Source organism: Schistocerca americana, chromosome 3 (genome assembly GCF_021461395.2).
Source record: "Schistocerca americana isolate TAMUIC-IGC-003095 chromosome 3, iqSchAmer2.1, whole genome shotgun sequence".
Lineage (NCBI taxonomy): Eukaryota > Metazoa > Arthropoda > Insecta > Orthoptera > Acrididae > Schistocerca > Schistocerca americana.
Window position 1 is genome coordinate 321895833 of NC_060121.1, and position 19054 is coordinate 321914886.

The 19054-nt window shown below is 46.2% G+C and overlaps 1 protein-coding gene across 1 annotated transcript in view; it reads right to left on the bottom strand.

The window, feature by feature from the left end:
* Window positions 1-19054, bottom strand: part of LOC124606054 (serine/threonine-protein kinase WNK4-like) — a 455574-nt gene that overhangs the window by 196109 nt on the left and 240411 nt on the right. The window lies entirely within an intron of this gene.

Consider the following 19054-nt stretch of genomic DNA (forward strand, 5'->3'; position numbering starts at 1 on the left):
AACATCATCAGGAAACAAACCAGCGGATCCTGGGGATCAAACCCAAAAGTCCTGAGAACTTCAGCCCTTGCGCTCAGTGTGTCAGCCGCGGAATACGCCGCTTCAGTATGGTCTGCATCAACACACACGAGAAAAGTTGATGTCGCGGTGAATGAAATGGCACGGATTGTTACCGGATGCTTGAGGCCAGCCCCAGTGCACAAGATGTACTTAATCATGGGGATCGCACCGCCCAACGTACGACGTGACATCGCTACCGTAGCCGAAAAAACCAAGCAAGAAAGGGACATGCGTCATCCTTTATATGGACACCAGCCTGCTGACCGACGGCTTTGTTCGAGGAAGAGCTTCCTGTCATGTACCCCAGCCATGGAAGGATCGGCTGCAGAGAATCGTTTGACAAGGTCGGAAATCGACCTGAGAAACCCCCATAAAGATGTAAAAGAAGAACTGGCGCCTGGTGGAGACCTACCATACACAGTCTGGAGAACCCTAAACCGTATGAGGGTAGAAGTGCCAAAATGCAAGAGAAACCTGCAGCAATGAGGTTTCCTAAAAGAGAATGAGAACATTCTCTGTCTGTGTGGTTCTGTCCCGGATCCTAAACACCTGCTTATCTGTCCATATTTAGGCCAGTCCTGCAAAATGAATGACTTATGGGAGGCAAATGACAAGGCCATATTGGCTGCTGATTTTTGGAAGTCTGAACTCTAGTTCCGGACACGGAAAGTAAGTAAGTAGACCTTTTGAAATACTTGTTCATGGTGCAAGTGATCTGAGATCTTTGTAATCCTCAGAAAGAAGGAAAAACAGTATGTGCAATAAGAAAGATGGAACGTTAAAAATGGAAAACCAAGAGAGATATGCTGATAATGAAAAGGATGTATGGTAGGACCCCTGTCATTCCTATCTACAGTTGAACCAGTACATCAAAGAAGCAATGAAGGAAAAAACGTAAAAATTCAGAAATGGGATTAAAATTCATGATGAAAGGGTATCAGTGATAATATTCGCTGATGACATTTCTGTCATTTGTGAAGGTGACGTTGAAGTACCGGACTTGTTGAGTGGGATGAACAGTCTACTGAGCACAGAGTATGAACTCAGAGTAAAGGAACGAAGACGAATGTATTTAAGCAGTGGGGAGATTTCAACGCCGAAATTAGCATCAAAACTGGGGATTATATAGAGGATGAAGTGAAACAGTTATACTATCTTGGAAGCAAAATAAGACACTACTAATGAAAAAAGATTATATAAAAACCACAGCAGCATAAGGAAGGAAAGGATTCCTCACCAAAAAGTGGCCTGTCTTAGAGTAAGAAGGAAATTTTTGAGGCTGTTCATCAGGGGTACAGCACTATATGATCTGAATCATGGATTGTGCGAAAGAAGGAAAGAAGAGAATCAAAGTGTTGGCGATGTGGTTTGACATAAGTATGATTAATATTAAGTGGCGTTATAAGATAAGAGATCGGCCTCCGAAGCTGAATGGTCAGTGCAACTGACTGCCATGCGGAGCACCCGGGATCGATTTCCGGTGCTTCTAGAGATTTTTCCTTGGTCAGAGGAAGGCGCAGCAAAGACTGCGTTTCACTGGCCGAAAGAAGATGCGACAGATCAACTAAAGAACAGGGAGGCAAATCGTGAATTAAATGTAATATGGAGAGGTGAACGTCTCGAGAATTGTAAAACGGCCAAATATCTTGGTGTCACGTTGGATTGCACACTGCTGCAGTGCTGCTGTGCGGTATGATATACTAACCAGACAGGACCTCTGGAGTAAATCGCAAAAGTTCAAAGAAGGGATGCTCATTTTGTATTATCACGAAACAGGGGAGAGAGTGTCACGGATATGAACCGTGAGTTGGAGTGGCAATCATCAAAACAGGGGCCTTTTTCGTTGCGACGAGATCTTTTCACGAAATTTCAGTATTTTGTTGATGTCCACCAACATAAGGAGAAATTAACATCGTAATAAAATAAGAGGAATCAGAGTTTGCACAGGGATATTTTGTTCAGACCCGTCTACATAGGGAGAAATGGTTACGGGAATAAAATAAAGATATCAGAGGTTGTACAGAATGGTTTAATTGTTTGCTTTTACCGCGCGTTGTTCCATAGTAGAATGGTAGAGAATTAGTCTTGAGGTCTTTGGCTGAACCCTCTGCCAAACACTCAACTGTGAATTACAGAGTACTTGGTCAAATGTTCAAATGTGTGTGAAATCTTATGGGACTTAACTGCTGAGGTCATCAGTCCCTAAGCTTACAAACTACTTAACCTAAATTATCCTAAGGACAAACACACACACCCATGCCCGAGGGAGGACTCGAACCTCCGCCGGGATCAGCCGACAGAGTACTTATGTAGATGCATTCTTCCTGCTGCACTATAAGGGGATGATCAAAAAGTTTCCGTTCGTCGGCCGTGCGGTATGCCAACCACGCAAAATCGTCGTGAGCATTGAGACAATCAGCTCAACGACGCACCAGGTTGAATATCCTGCTGCGTGAAGACGTCCGCAACTACCCGCTACACATCCTCGCCCGACAGGAATCACCGATCCTCCAAGGCCTTTTCTAAGGGCCCTAGGCGTGATAATCGCATGCGGAGAGATCAGGACTATAAGGCGGATGCTTGACTGTCTCCCAGTTGAGGTGGCGTAACTTCTGCGCTACGACGCTTGCAATATGAGGACGTGCGTTATCACGAAGCAGCAGCACCTCTTGACGCACCCTGCCACAACCGTGGTTTTCGACAGGTATGCTTTCCCATACACGTCCTACACTCTCCGATGGGTTGGTACTGGTGTCTATTCTTCGGTAGCCAAGAAAGAATACCAGCACGTTTGTCCTGTTTCGGCGCATTTGGTAATAACGTAGCCATATTTCACGTTTCCGCATTTACCAGCACACTTTAGAAAGACTTGAATGTCACATTAATCCTTTGTCTACAGCTCGGTGCTTATGTTGATGCACCAGTGTCATGCTACACTGCACATACGCTGCAGCAGCGCCCTCAAAAGTAAAACTTTTGACCACCTTGTTGTAAGTCCGACCTTTGTATTTGCACAGTGAGTGTATTAACGTGTGCAAAATTAGCTTACCACTTAGCGTGCAACTGGAGAAAACTGCTGAACTGTCTTCTCAAGCACAGGGTGTTAAACAGACATTCTAAATAAATATGACCCTGGCCCTGTAAAGCAGTTAATATCAGGTGCGGATCGTAACAAAAATCATTAGAAATGCTGCCGTCACGTAACTAGAATGCATGAATTAATAAAAGTGAAAGTTTGGGGTCTTTTCTAGGAAGACAAAACAGCTATCCCCTTTCTTATTCTACATATAATTTATAAACTGTGCTTTCAGGAGTCAAGTGAAAAAAACAACAATCGTGTCCAATTAGTTTTGACCCTCAATAACAAAATATTTAATTCTTGGACACATTGAAATGCCGATTATTAAAATCGTTATCTCTACACACGAAAAATTTTTTTGTCACAAGAAAGAATGATTATTAAAAACCCTTATGAGCTCATTTAAATCTACATTGTTGTAGCTGATCAGTGTACTGAGTTGGTGGTGAATAATTACTTTTTGAACCAATGAAAAAAACATTAATGTACTCAATGTGAGGGTAGGTTAGTATCCTAGCTTTTGATATTCAATGCTCAAAGCATACGTAAGTTGGAGAGAGCAAAATCTCAAAATTTACTGTGGCCTAATGTGCGATGCTACTTTACCAACAGGCATCTGCAAAGGCGTTGTCCCCATGCTGGATCTGAAACGCTAATTCCCTACTCTGGCCTTGACTGAATTCACTCAGTCGCAACTTTCCTGCGTTCTGTAGAACGTTGATCTTTCTTTAGTCGAAATAATGGCTATTGCACACCCGCTGCGGGTTGGAGCGTCGTGCACAATTTCTTTGCCAGCAAAATTCCCGCAGAAATATTAACTATCGCTTTGCTATCTGTCGCCACAATACGTGATGTGTATCGTCCTCAATTCACAGAAAGCAAAGCTCTCAATGGCCTCACTTATTTCCACACACTTCTGCAGTCTGCCGCGAGATGAGAGAGAGAGAGAGAGAGAAAGAGAGAGAGAGAGAGAGATACAAATTTTTTTAGGTCTCAGAATGCTTTTATACTCGTCTAATGGGGATCTCTGCACCTTGTCGTGTCTGCATTGCCAAGTATGGCTTCAGCCAATCACCGTCTCGCTAAAGGTGAATACAATTTTATTTTTGTAGCTGGGTCGCAGCCTAGCCCTGTTACTGACGTGCAGCCACTTACCCTCGGTCCCGGCCGTATTTACGTTAAAAGGAATAGTGTGTTGTTCTGGCCTCATCCCTTTCTGCACTGAACCTCGCCGTTCTCTTGCTAAATGGGAGTTTCACTATATCATCAGTCACCTCCTCGGTTCGTCTCCAAAATGGGTTTCAGTTTAATTTGTTTGTTCATGCCGGTCCATATATTGGTAGATATTGTTTTGTTGGTTTTCGTTACATGAGATTAACTGCAATTGCCTCTCGTTGCTGTAATGTAATTATTATTTGCTGAGAATCTCATACCGTATCGTCCTGTCGTTATGGATCAAGCTCATGCAAGGTCCGTAAAATCTAGGTGCCTTACAGCCTCTTATATACAGAATGGTTCAGCTGCCCCTACCTATGGGTGTTATACAATCCGCAACGCCTTCAAATACACTACTGGCCATTAAAATTACTATACCAAGAACAAATGCAGATGATAAACGGGTATTCATTGCACAAATATATTATACTAGAACTGACATGTGATTGCATTTTCACGCAATTTGGGTGCATAGATCCTGAGAAATCAGTACCCAGAACAACCACCTCTGGCCATAATAACGACCTTGATACGTCTGGGCACTGAGTCAAACAGAGCTTGGATGGCGTGTACAGGTACAGCTGGCAATGCAGCACCAACACGATACCACAGTTCATCAAGAGTAGTGACTGGCGTATTGTGACGAGCCAGTTGCTCGGCCACTATTTGACCAGACGTTTTGAATTGGTGAGAGATCTTGAGAATGTACTGGCCAGGGCAGTATTCGAACATTTTCTGTATCCAGAAAGGCCCGTACAGGACCTGCAACATGCGGTCGTGCATTATCCTGCTGAAATGTAGGGTTTCGCAGGGATGGGATGAAGGGTAGAGCCACGGGTCGTAACACATCTGAAATGTAACGCCCACTGTTCAAAGTGACGTCAATGGGAACAAGAGGTGACCGAGGCGTGTAACCAATGGCATCCCATACCATCACGCCGGGTGATACGCCAGTATGGCGATGACGAATACACGCTTCCAACGTGCGTTCACCGCGATGTCGCCAAACACTGATGCCACCATCATGATGCTGTAAACAGAACCTGGATTCATCCGAAAAAATGACGTTTTGACATTTGTGCACCCAGGTTCGTCGTTGAGTACACCATCGCAGGGTTTCCTGTCTGTGATGCAGCGTCAAGGGTAACCGCAGCCATGGTCTCCGAGCTGATAGTCCATGCTGCTGCAAACGTCGTCGAGCTGTTCGTGCAGATGATTATTGTCTTGCAAACGTCCCCATCTGTTGACTCAGGGATCGAGACGTGGCTGCACGATTCGTTACAGCCATTGCGGATAAGATGCCTGTCATCTCGACTGCTAGTGATACGAGGCCGTTGGGATCCAGCACGACGTTCCGTATTATCCTCCTGAACCCACCGATTCCATATTCTGCTAACAGTCATTGGATCTCGACCAACGCGAGCAGCACTGTCGCGATACGATAAGCTGCAATCGCGATGGGCTAGAATCTGACCTTTATCAAAATCGGAAACGTGATGGTACCCATTTCTCCTCCTTACACGAGGCATCACAACAACGTTTCACCAGGGGGCGCCGGTCAACTGCTGTTTGTGTATGAGAAATCGGTTAGAAACTTTCCTCATGTCAGCACGTTATAGGTGTCGCCACCGGCCCCAACCTTGTGTGAATGCCTGGGAAGCTAATCATTTGCATATCACAGCATGTTCCTCCTGTCGGTTAAGTTTCGCGTCTGTAGAACATCTTCGTGGTGTAGAAATTTTAATGGCCAGTAATGTACTACGGAAATGATTTTCTTTTTTTCTTGCTTGTTACGTTTTAACTTCTAGTCCTACAGAGAGAATGAACAGGACCTTTTCGTAGGATATGTAATCAAGCTAAATTTTGTACTGCAATACGTTTTCGTTGTAGTCCGTAGTTTTCGAATTATTCAAGAAAACGTACAAAAATACCTTCAATTACGTTTTTGTTGAATAACTCGAAAACTGTGGCCTCCAGGGAAACCGTATAGAAGTATAGAATTTAACTGCATTAAATTTCCTACAAGAAGGTGCTGTTCATTTTTGTCTGTGGGACTTATTGTTAGCGCATTATGAGCGAGAGAATATGAAAAAGTCGCGCGTGGTTTTTGAAGGCGTTGTGGGTTGCATAATACCCAGCGGTATGGGTAGCTAAATCACCTTGTATACAGGGCGAAAAGTATTCAAACCGACAAACTCTGGGAGGTTGTAGGGGATATCAAAACAAATATTTTTCCTTAATGTCATTTTTTCCTATGAGGAGTATTTAAACCGGTAGCGGAAGATTTCTCCGGCAGCAAATTAATTAAACCAACAAACACTTTTTCCATTTTTTTATGCCCAAGAGAGAGCACATTAACACAACCCAATTCCAATTACAGTAGATTTTTTAAAAATGCCTCCATTGACACGTAAACAAAGGTTACACCGTCGGATCATGTTCTGTCTGACACGGGAAAAAACCCCAGGAGTATCCTGAATTGTTCCTGCTGCTGCTACTATCCGGGCAACCAGATCCTCTTCTGATGCAGCAGGAGTTGCCTAAACGAGGTTGCGCATCTCTCCCCACACAAAACAGTCCAGAGGGGACATATCTGGAGATCGAGCAGGCCATGATACAGGACCACCTCTGCCAATCCACGTTTCTGGGAACCGCCGCTCCAGGAATCGACACACACGACGGCTGAAATGCGCCGGCGCCCCGTCATGTTGGAACCACATGTGTTCTCTTGTAGCGAGCGGACGTCTTCCAGCAACTTCCTCAAATTGCAGCGTTCTTACTGTGAGACGGTGTCCCTGTCCAGGTAACCTCCTAAATGGTCCGGTCTCACGCAGACGTTGGTACACAGCAGCAAAGGTCGTATGATGCGGGATACGGTGATTAGGATATTGTTGTTGATAAACCTGCTGTACAACTCATCCTACTTGCAGACAGAACGAACCGCTCGCAGTTGCAGCTCGCGGACTCCACCTGCAGCCTGCTAGTGCACGGTGGACTGTGGAGGACGCGGTGTGGAGCCTGTGTTTTTACCCGCTGCGGCAGTAATTGCCAGCGCTGCGCTCTGCTGGTTGCAGCTGTGCCGCTGCGGCTCTGCGGGTCAATTGATTCCTCCCCTCGCTGCCGCTGCCGTCGCCGTCGGCTTATTGGTCGTAAGTCTGCCGCGTCCGCTCCGCACATAAATCAGGTGCTGAGAGGCCGCCGCCAGAAACACCGGTCTGGCAAATTGGCTCTTTCTCAGGCTACGGCGTGACTGGCTAGTAAACGTCAGCGGTCTAGCAACGCAGGGTACGGATAGCGGAACGTCCCCGTCACCTGTCGACCAGTGTGTTCACGGTCTCTCACGGAGGCTGACTGCAGTCATCTCTCCAGTGATTAACGTCCGTACAGAGCATAGTAGGTCATTCGACGGTTCGGGCGTACCGTGTTAATCTATGCATAACGACCGACTTGCCGGATCTACGTGGCCAGGGACCACCGACGAGACAGACATCAATCATTAGTGAAGGAACACTGACTAGCCAGCCTCAACTTGGACACCGAGTAAGTTACAGAATTATCTCAAGAGGATAATTTCGATATATACTTTATAATGGTGCTTCGTGATGTGTGCCCCCCCCCCCCCCCCGCCCCCACCGCAACTGCCCCAACGCACGACGTAGCAGCATGCGCAGGGTCGCTCCCAATAATCTATGCGCGTGGGGGGGGGGGGGGGGGGGGCTCATAGCGCGTCGTGCTATTGAAGTAGCTATACATTGTACTCTACTGTTTTACTTTCTAAATTAGCATACGCTTTTCTCAGGGTTCAGGCTATCTCCATACCACATTCCATCAAAACCGTTTTAGCGGTTTAGCCGTGGAAACGTGGCAGACGGAGTTATAAAACGAGGGTGGGTCAAATGAAAACCTTAAATTTTTTTAAAAATATTACTTATTGTGCAGAAGTGGTACAAAGCTGTATCAGTTTTCAACATAATCTCCCCCACGCTCAATGCAAGTCATCCAGCGCTTACGAAGTGCATAAATTCCTTTAGAAAAAAGTTCTTTTGGTAGTCCGCGCAACCACTTATCCACCGTGTGGCGTACCTCTTCATCAGAACGGAACTTCTTTCCTCCCATTGCGTCTTTGAGTGGTCCAAACATATGGAAATCACTTGGGGCAAGTTCTGGGTTGCTAGCTCTCTTCGTTTCCGGTTGGTGGAAGTGAACCCAGGTTTCGTCCCCGGTAACGATTCTTGCACGGAAGCCATCACCTTCTCGTTCAAAGCGCCGAAGAAGTTCTTCACAAGCATCAACACGTCGTTCTCTCATTTCAGGAGTCAGCTGCCGAGGCACCCATCTTGCAGACACTTTGTGAAACTGGAGCACATCACGCAGAATGTCGTGTGCTGACCGATGACTAATCTGTAAACATGCTGCAATGTCATTCAGTGTCACTCGGCGGTTTTTCTTCACTATGGTTTCAACTGCTGCAATGTTCTGTGGAGTCACAACTCGTTGTGAAAATGGAAATGCCGTGTGGCTACGGCCTCCCATCGGGTAGACCGTTCACCTGGTGCAGGTCTTTGGATGGGGATGAAATGATGATGATAGGGACAACACAACACCTAGTCCCTGGGCAGAGAAAACCTCCGACCCAACCGAGAATCGAACCCGGGCCGTTAGGTACGACATTCCGTCGCCCTGACCACTCAGCTACCAGGGGCGGACACAACTCGTTGTGCATGACCTGGACGAGGAGCATCTTCCACTGAAGTCACACCATTTGCGAACTTCCTACTCCATTCATAGACTTGCTGCTGTGACAGACATGCATCACCGTACTGAATCTTTATTCGTCGATGACTTTCAATAGCTTTCACACCTTCACTACGCAAAAACCGAATAACAGGACGCTGTTCTTCCCTGGTGCAGGACGCAAGTGGGGCGGCCATCTTTATACTGATACTGCGACGGAATGTGTGCATCTACACTATGCTGCCACCTACAGGCCATTCTGCACGCTGTTTGTAGAACGCTTACTAACTTACAGGATAACGGCGCGAAATTTCGATTTGTTATTACAAATTTAAGATTTTCATCTGACTCACCCTCGTATTAGTACGGAAGTATGGACTGTATTCGGTGGACTTATAACGGTTTATCGGTGTCCACTCTTATGAATCGTCATCATATCAGTATCTTGTTACGAAAGTACCACGTCAGCCGTCGGTTTACCTGAAGACACCGCGCTAGAAGACTGTTTGACGTGTTACTGATGTGAAAAGATACTGCTTTTGATGATGACTCCTAAGAGTCGACACCTTTGAATAGGTTTTCTGACAATGACCTACCGGCACAGTTTCAGAGCATGGCCCTATGACAAGTCACCTAACCTGGCCACAACAGCGCCGATTGGACTACTGTAACGTCTGTAGAATTCGATCCATGACAAGCCATGTTGGCCAGTTGTAAAGGGATCCAAAACTGTCAAAATGGGGGAACGCGATATATTTTGAAAAATGTCTTTTTGTTCAGATCTATTGTGAATAAAGAAATTTTCAAAATACACTACTCGCCATTAAAATTCCTACAGGAAGAAGAAGTGCACATGATAAACGGGTATTCATTGGAAAAATTTATTATACTAGAACTGACATGTGAGTACATTTTCACGCAATTTGGGTGCATAGGTCCTGAGAAATCAGTACCAAGAACAACCACCTCTGGCCGTAATAACGGCCTTGATACGCCTGGGCATTGAGTCAAACAGAGCTTGGATGGCGTGTACAGGTACAGCTGCCCATGCAGCTTCAACTCGATACCACAGTTCATCAAGAGTAGTGACTGGCGTAATGTAACGACTCAGTTGCTCGGTCACCGTTGACCAGACGTTTTTAATTGTTGAGAGATCTGGAGAATGTGCTGGCCAGGAAAGCAGTCGAACATTTTCTGTATCCAGAAAGGCCCGTACAGGACCTGCAACATGCGGTCGTGCATTATACTGCTGAAATGTAGGGTTTCGCAGGGATCGAATGAAGGGTAGAGCCACTGGTCGTAACACATCTGAAATGTAATGTCCACTGTTCAAAGTGCCGTCAATGCGAGCAAGAGGTTACCGAGACGTGTATCCAGTGGCACCCCATATCATCAAGCCGGGTGATACGCCAGTATGGCGATGACGAATATACGCTTCCAATGTGCGTTCACCGCGATGTCGCCAGACACGGATGCGACCATCATGATGCTGTAAACAGAACCTGGATTCATCCGAAAAAATGACGTTTTGACATTTGTGCACCCAGGTTCGTCGGTGAGTACACCATCGCAGGTGCTCCTGTCTGTGATGCACCGTCAAGGGTAACTGCAGCCATGGTCTCCGTGTTGATAGTCCATGCTGCTGCAAACGTCGTCGAACTGTTCGTGCAGATGGTTGTTGCCTTGCAAACGTCCCCATCTGTTGACTCAAGAATCGAGACGTGGCTGCACGATCCGTTACAGCCTTGCGGATAAGATGCCTGTCATCTCGACTGCTAGTGATACGAGGCCGTTGGGATCCAGCATGGCGTTCCGTATTACCCTCCTGAACCCACCGTTTCCATACACTGCTAACAGTCATTGGATCTCGACCAACGCGAGCAGCAATGTCGCTATACTATAAACCGCAATCGCGATAGGCTACAACCGACCTTTATCAAAATCGGAAACGTGATGGTACGCATTTCTCCTCCTTACACGAGGCATCACAACAGTTTCACCAGGCAACGCCGGTCAACTGCTGTTTGTGTATGAGAAATCGGTTGGAAACTTTCTTCATGTCAGCACGTTGTAGTTTGTCGCCACAGGCGCCAACCTTGTGTAAATGCTCTGAAAAGCTAATCATTTGCATATCACAGCATCTTCCTACTGTCGGTTAAATTTCGCGTCTGTAGCACGTCATCTTCGTGGTGTATCAATTTTAATGGCCAGTAGTGTACTTGGGCAACGCCCCGCTTCTCCGCCAACACTCAATAATATACACGAAGGGTTCCTCGAACTCTCTGGAGAAGCCGTAAATGGCACTCTAACACGGAAAAATCCAATGCTGAGCCATTCCATCCGCTTTGATCGTTTCATGGGCATGTTATTGTTGACACGAGGCAGAGATTTCCCCGCATCCCACACACAAAAGATGAACGTGTCTCTCATATTGACAGCCGCTGCAGGACGGGATCTTAAATCCTGCCAGGAGGCAGCATCTGACAGAAGTGCTGCAAGCAAGAGCAGGAGAATGGCCAATGGCAAGGTCTACTCTCTGCTTCCGATTGGTTCAAAAGTCTGTATGTTGGTTGAAAGCCCGCGAAATCGAGAATTCGGCCGGCAGCCGTCATGCGGTTGACAAGGCAAGTCATGGGCCCTCTGGGCGTTCGCGTTTTTAAATGGTTAACTTTTCGGAAGTCTGAAGTTGGTGATCAAACTTGATCAACGAAGTTACTTTTCCGGCATGTAAAGTCTAAAAGCATGAGAAACTTGTTCCATCCCTCAAATTCTGCTTAGACACGTTACTGTTTTTCTCTACGATTGTGGGTTAGGGATGGTGGACTTTTCGGTGAAACGAGACCTCATAGCAAAGAGTAGGGAAATTAAATACCTAGTGGTGACGTTTCATGAAAATGACGGACCTGGCTAGTGTTAGTTCGTATCAAGAAATTTCCATTTTCGCCATGCAGATTTCAATGTGGTGTTTTTTTGAGACGTGTTCCATTATTAACACTAAACCGCAGTGGCAGCTCGTGCAAAATTTTACCAGTGTGCTACAATGTGGTCGCCTATAGCGTTTTTACTTGGAAGGGTACTAATAACTAGATTGAGGTTCGGTAAAAGGAGGCCTCATAGCAAAGCGTAGGGACATCAGCTAGCTGGAGGTGGCGTTACATAAAAATGACGAACTTGGCTAGTGTTACTTCGTGCCAATAAATTTCATTTGTTGCCATGTAAATTTAAATGTGGTGTTTTTGTGAGACCTGTTCCTTTACTGGCAATGAACTGCAGTGACAGATCATGCATAATTTTACCAGTGTGCTACAATGTGGTCGCCTGTACCCTTTTACTTAAAAGGGTACAAATAATGACTGTGTTGAATATATGAATTAATGTATACAAATTTAAGTGTTTAAATATATTCAGATTTTATAATCAGTTACTTAACATTGTGAGGAATAAAATAAAACGATAGAAAAATGTTGATAGCGGCTGGAATTGAACGTGGGCCAGTCAGGGCAGCTAACCGTATGTACACGGAGTCTTTAGTCCTCAAAAACTCCTGACACTCTACCCTTGCACAATACGTCACAAGCTATTTCAAATAAAAATGTTGTCCTGGTTCTGTGATCAACGTAGTGCATGTAGTGCCAGAAGGGATGACGTCACATCAGAGCATACGCAGTCGAAAATAGCTGTGTCTCTTCTCCGAGTTGATCGTAGAGCGGCTGACCACCATTTCAGCTCTCAGCACTGGTTTCTCAGCACTACACAACATGTTTCCGTCCGTTTTATTTGCACACCAGCACGCATTCGAAGAGAAGTAGTGTAAGTTTGGTGCGATTTAGGCACGTATTCGCAGAGAAATGGCGTAATTTTAGTGCACTGAGTGGCAGCACGTGGCAACCAGCCGCCACTGTTGAACTGTACTCATGTTTTATTGCGCGGATATTATCGGCAGAAGCTTTTAGGAGCCCCAGTCGAAAGCGTTGTTTTGAACTATCAGACCATTGGTCGGATCTCGGTATCTCCCTGATAGTAGTTGCGTTGCTATATAGCTTTATTATTGAGTTTGGAGTGGTGAGAGTTTAACCCTGCCTCACAGGTCAAAGTGAGGCTGGAGACACTTATTTGTAATTCTCCATGTCTAGCAGGGCATAGAGTTAATATTTATCCACTAATAATGGTTTCCAATTAAACCTGCGGAGCGATACGTCTCGTAATTAATGTTGCGAGTCGCGCATTGCCAAGCATACGTGGATTCCTGAATAAAGGTCTCTCGGTGTACATGCCGCGTCAATTCAGGATAAAACTCCAAACTTTCGACCACCACCTCCACGGCAACACCTGGATGAATGCACCGGATAAACAAAAATCGCAGAGGAAAACTTCCCGCCCTTTACCTCCAGATTCAAGGGATGGCGCTGCAAGCAACGCGGGATAGAAACTACATCTATGGAAGTAGAGAGCACCACTTCACTACGCGCCATATCGCTATTGCTATGACGTATTCCAGCCATTCAGAATCCGTCCTTTGCATATAAAAGTGGGAGCCTCGCTAGTTCACGACTCCTTCCGGCTCCTGGATTTCTCCCTTACTGTCTGCGCCCGTCCTGTCCGCCTCACCCCCACCCTCACCTACCTTGGCCTCACCATTGACCGTCACCTCACCTGGATCCCTCATTTCCGCTCCATCCAATCCAAAGCTCATAACCGCCTCCGACTCCTCAAACTCCTCTTTGGCCGGACATGGGGGTTGCACCCCTCTACCATCCTTCACACCTACAAACCTTAATCCGTCCCATCCTGTTATGACAGTCCCGCCTGGATATCTGCCCCCCCCCCCCCCAAATTCTATAAGTCCCTCCAGATCCTTGAGCGTCATACACTCTGCCTCGCCTTCCGTATACGACTCCCATCCCCCATGCGGATCCTCTATGACCTCATTCCTTTCCCCCATCTGCTCCTATTCCTTGAACATATCCGCCTCCTCTACACCTCCCACCACCTTGATCCCCCTCACCCCTGGTTGCTCCTCTCCTCTCCCATCCCCACCCCCTGCCATGTCTTCACTGTTGTGTGTCCCCTACCCTCCATCTCTACACCCTTCATCTCCTTTCCCAAGGTGGCTTCCATCAACTCCCCCTCCCGGATGATGCCCTCTCTTCCTCCATTTATCCCTCCTATCAACTCTGATCCGCACTCCCCCTCCTTTGCTCTGTCCTTTTCCCAGGCTCCCTCTCCTCCCCCCCCTTCCATCCTCTTTTTTCCCCACCTCCCCTCTCTCTGCTTCCTTCTCTCCCCCGAGTCCTTTTGCATTTCCCTCCTCTGCCTTTTCTCATTCCCTCTCGCATCTGCCCTGCCTCTCTCCCCCCTTATGAGTCCTCTCCTCCCTCCTTATTTTTCCCCCTCCTCCAGTTCCCCCCCCCCCCCCCCCCACCCATCTGCCCTTGGCTCGGGAGTGTCATCTTTGTGCCGCCATTTTCGTGCAGTGTTTTACAGTGAGTGTTTTACAGTGAGTGTTCCATGTTGTGTGTCTTTTGGGGAGTGTTGCGAACGGCCATCATACTGTCGCTGGGTGTGATTTTTTTATCTCTTGCGAACAGAAGTCAGACTGTCGCCATGTTTTTTTAATTGTGTGTCTCCTATGTTACTTGTCTGACTCCTGTGTATTTTATTAACATTGCCAACCCATTTGCTTTCTGTTTTAACTTTCCGCATTTTTCCACCATTTTACACTTTAAGTCACCGTTTTATCACCTGTTTTTCTTATTTCTTCTCTTCTTCCGTTTTTAAAAAAGTCTGTAGGCTGTAGAGCAGCGTACTAAGTTGCTGCCAGCCCGCCCCCTTCGGGGGGGAATTGAAAATCAATAACGGAAAAAAGAAAATAGTTCACGACAGTCAGTTTTAGCCCTGACGACGACCATGGAGGTAGTGGTCGAAAGCTTGGAGTTTTATCCTGAATAGACATGGCATGTACACCGAGAGACTTTTATTCAAGAAATACGTCGCGAAAGACTTCGCAGCCATACGTGGTTTCCATCCGAGGCGCCAGAAGGATTTCACGTGGCTCTACGGAAGCTCTGAAAAGCAGACAAAAGGAACGAGTTACAAGTTTAGCCGTCAGTTTGTAGCTCGAGGACGTCCTACATCTTCGACCTTCAGCATAGTAACATCGGCAAACGTAAGCAGCCGGTTATGACGCAAGCAGGAGGAGGCGGCGGTGTCCTTCGCCCAGCGCCCCCAATGTCCAACCACGGCAGGCGTCGCCTCCGCCGCCGGCTTCCCAATTCGGTTCCGGCGGCGGCAAACACAAGCCCGGAGACGCGCAAAAACGCGGAATCCGGTGGCCATTGTGAACCGCGACCATAAATCCCATCCGGCTTTCAACAGGGCTACCGGCGTCTCTGAGTCACCGGAGGACTCGTTCGACGAGGGACCTGGAATGCCAATGGTCTTCTTGCGCACAAGTGGTGGCAAGTTCCTTTAACGCGGCGCTGATAATGTTACCTAATTGGAGATTCGGACATGAGCGGAAATTTCCGATACAGCGGAGGTGATTTTCCACTCCTTCGCGAAAGTTAGCGACGCACTCTCTTCCGTACCGCTCTGCCAGAGGTCTGCACCGATGCGGATACACCCGCGAAATATCCGCAGTAATAAATACTTTGCATGTAAAAACCTGCGCCCCTTCGGATATCCTCGGAAAATTTGCAGATATTCACAACAATAATTGCTTTCTGGCTAAAAGTTAAAGGACAGAGTCGATATTACGATTTTCATCTACTTGCAATACATGCGACTAATAGTAACCACTATTATTTCATTTTTAAAACCCTAAGTTTTGCAAAAAACAGTGTACTCATTTTTTATATTCCTTATCCAGACATGTTTCGACTCCTATGTGTCATCTTCAGTTGGTCTCTTTTTGTTTCTGCGAAATATTATACAAAACTTGTGCTCAGTTTTCTAATTGAGGCATAAAAATTATATCACATGCACATCTGTGATTCATCACTTGAATCTGAATTAATTATAAAGATGAGATTGTGAAGCGTGGCCTACTTTTATTCATTTTATGGCTTGACAGTATGTCATACGCAAAACTGAGTAGCAGAAAAGAAGTTAGGAGACGAGGTACTGGCAGATGTACAGCTGTGAGGACGGGGCGTGAGTCGTGCTTTCCAAAAGACCACTGCAGTTTTTGCCTTAAGCTACAACTAGGATCTGAATCCCCGAACACTAGTACAAACTACAAACTAAGTGAAATAGTAAAAACCACCCCTGTTAATAGTTTCCCGTCAGCAAGTACATGTCAGCATCCTCGATAGCACAGAGAGAGTTATTATACCAACGACATGCCGGCCAGGGTGCCCGAGCGGTTCTAGGCGCTACAGTCTGGAACCGCGCGACCGCTACGGTGGCAGGTTCGAATCCTGCCTCGGGCATGTATGTGTGTGATATCCTTAGGTTAGTTAGGTTAAAGTAGTTCTAAGTTCTAGGGGACTGATGACCTCAGAAGTTAAGTCCCTTAGTGCTCAGAGTAATTTTAACCGTTTCAACCATACCAACGGCATATTTCCGTACTGAATCAATTTATGACGATTCTTTGGACAAGTAGTGTCCATATCCCTACTGATGCTCATGAAATCAATGAGGGCTCCATAGTTGACTGCAAATGAGTTTCGAATACACAAACAGTGATGTTTAGTATCATGTACGATATTTTATTTGTTCATTACCCAGCGTCTGACTAAGCTTCACAAAAATCACGACACACTGTGCGTCCCGAGGTATCACTACGTCTTTTCACACTGAAATTTTAGATCGTATTTCCGTTCTCAATGAAGACGAGTGACTTCATTTTGCAAACTGATTTTCTCACGCTTTGTTTAAATATCTGCGAATCATTAAACCTGCGCGCTAGCACAATTCTTTTCTTTGTCTACAGGTCACCATGATTCAGAAAGAACTACTGCCGATTGTATGCTACTAACACAGCATGGTTTCCTTATGTGACCTGCTGTCGGTAGCCTAGCAGATTCCATATGAAAGAATAAGTTTTGGCAAATAAAAAGAATAATATCACACTATAATAGGCTGTCATGCCTACGTGAAGGGGTAAACGTCCCTTACACACACACACACACACACACACACACACACACAATTGCGAGTGCGCGCGAAGTATATAGGTGCGGGAGGTTTACAGGATGTTTCCGTAAGAGCGTGCAAAAATGTGACAGGACATAGAGAAGGCTGCACCGAACAATCTGAAGCAGGGAATCTGGGGTCAGAGAAGCCAGCTTAAGAAGATGTGGAAGTAAACTTGTCTACTGCTTCGTGTGGCAATACTGTTTTACAGCTTATTTACAACTAAGATGTGTAAAACTTAACAGGTACTGTGCTGTTTTTTTACATGTACATTCTTTACTTCCTGCAAGTAATCAAGGAGAACGAACCTGATTACTATACTCATGCTCATAAACTCGAAATGACTCGAAATGACTATCCTTAGATAAGGACAGTCATTTCTTAAATCACAGAACGTTTTAGAAAATAGATCCATCCAAGCTTCCTGCTTTGCCTATTAGTGTACTTATTTAAATAATCAAACGAACAAATAAAGAAGACCTATCTGACATCTCATGTTATGTACACAACTGGTAAAGCTCTTGCCCTTGTGCTACGTTTGCACTTGGCTTTCTAAAGATGGAAATGATTCCGAAACGCTTCATGCATACTTTGTGATCAATAAAGTCATTCTTCACCAGCTGAATGACTTTTCATGCGACCTAGCTAGTTTAACTACTGACCTATACGTATTCAAATGAAGAAGAATAATTTTCCCCTTCCTCGATAGTGTGGGGATTCTCCTTCCCCACCTCCCCTCCCTTACACCCCTATCATTACAATTTCAGAGCGTGGCCTTGTGGCAAATCACCCACGTGCGCCACAACAGCTCACACTGCACTACTGTAACGTCTATAGAATTAGACCCTTGACAAGCAACATTGAACAGTTACAGTGGGATCTGACATTATCAAATTGGCGCACGCGATCCACACTACTGGCCATTAAAATTGCTACACCACGAAGATGACGTGCTACAGACGCGAAATTTAACCGACGGGAAGACGATGCTGTGATATGCAAATGATTAGCTTTTCAGAGCATTCACACAAGGTTGGCGCCGGTGGCGACACCTACAACGTGCTGACATGAGGAAAGTTTCCAACCGATTAATCATACACGAACAGTAGTTGCCCGACGTTGACTGGTGAAACGTTGTTGTGATGCCTCGTGTAAGGAGGAGAAATGCGTACCAGCACGTCTCCGACTTTGATAAAGGGATTGCGGTTTATCGTATCGCGACATTGCTGCTCGCATTGGTCGAGATCCAATGACTGTTAGCACAATATGGAATCGGTGGGTTCAGGAGGGTAATACGGAACGCCGTGCTGGATGCCAACGGCCTCGTATCACTAGCAGTCGAGATGACAGGCATCTTATCCGCATGGTTGTAACGGATCGTCCAGCCACGTCTCGATTCCTGAGTCAATAGAAGGGGGCGTTTACAAGACAACAACCATCTGCACACCAACAGTTCGACGACGTTTGCAGCAGCATGGACTGTCAGCTCAGAGACCATGGCTGCGGTTACCCTTGGCGCTGAATCATAGACAGGAACGCCTGTGATGGTGTACTCAACGACGAACCTGGGTGCTGGAATGGCAAAACGTCATTTTTTCGGACGAATCCAGGTTCTGTTTACAGCATCATGACGGTTGCATCCGTGTTTGGCGACATCGTGGTGAACGCAGATTGGAAGCGTGTATTCGTCATCGCCATACTGGTGTATCACCCGGCGTTATGGTATGGGGTGCCATTGGTTACACGTCTCGGTAACCTCTTGTTTGCATTGACGGCACTTTGAACAGTGGACATTACATTTCAGATGTGTTACGACCAGTGACTCTACCC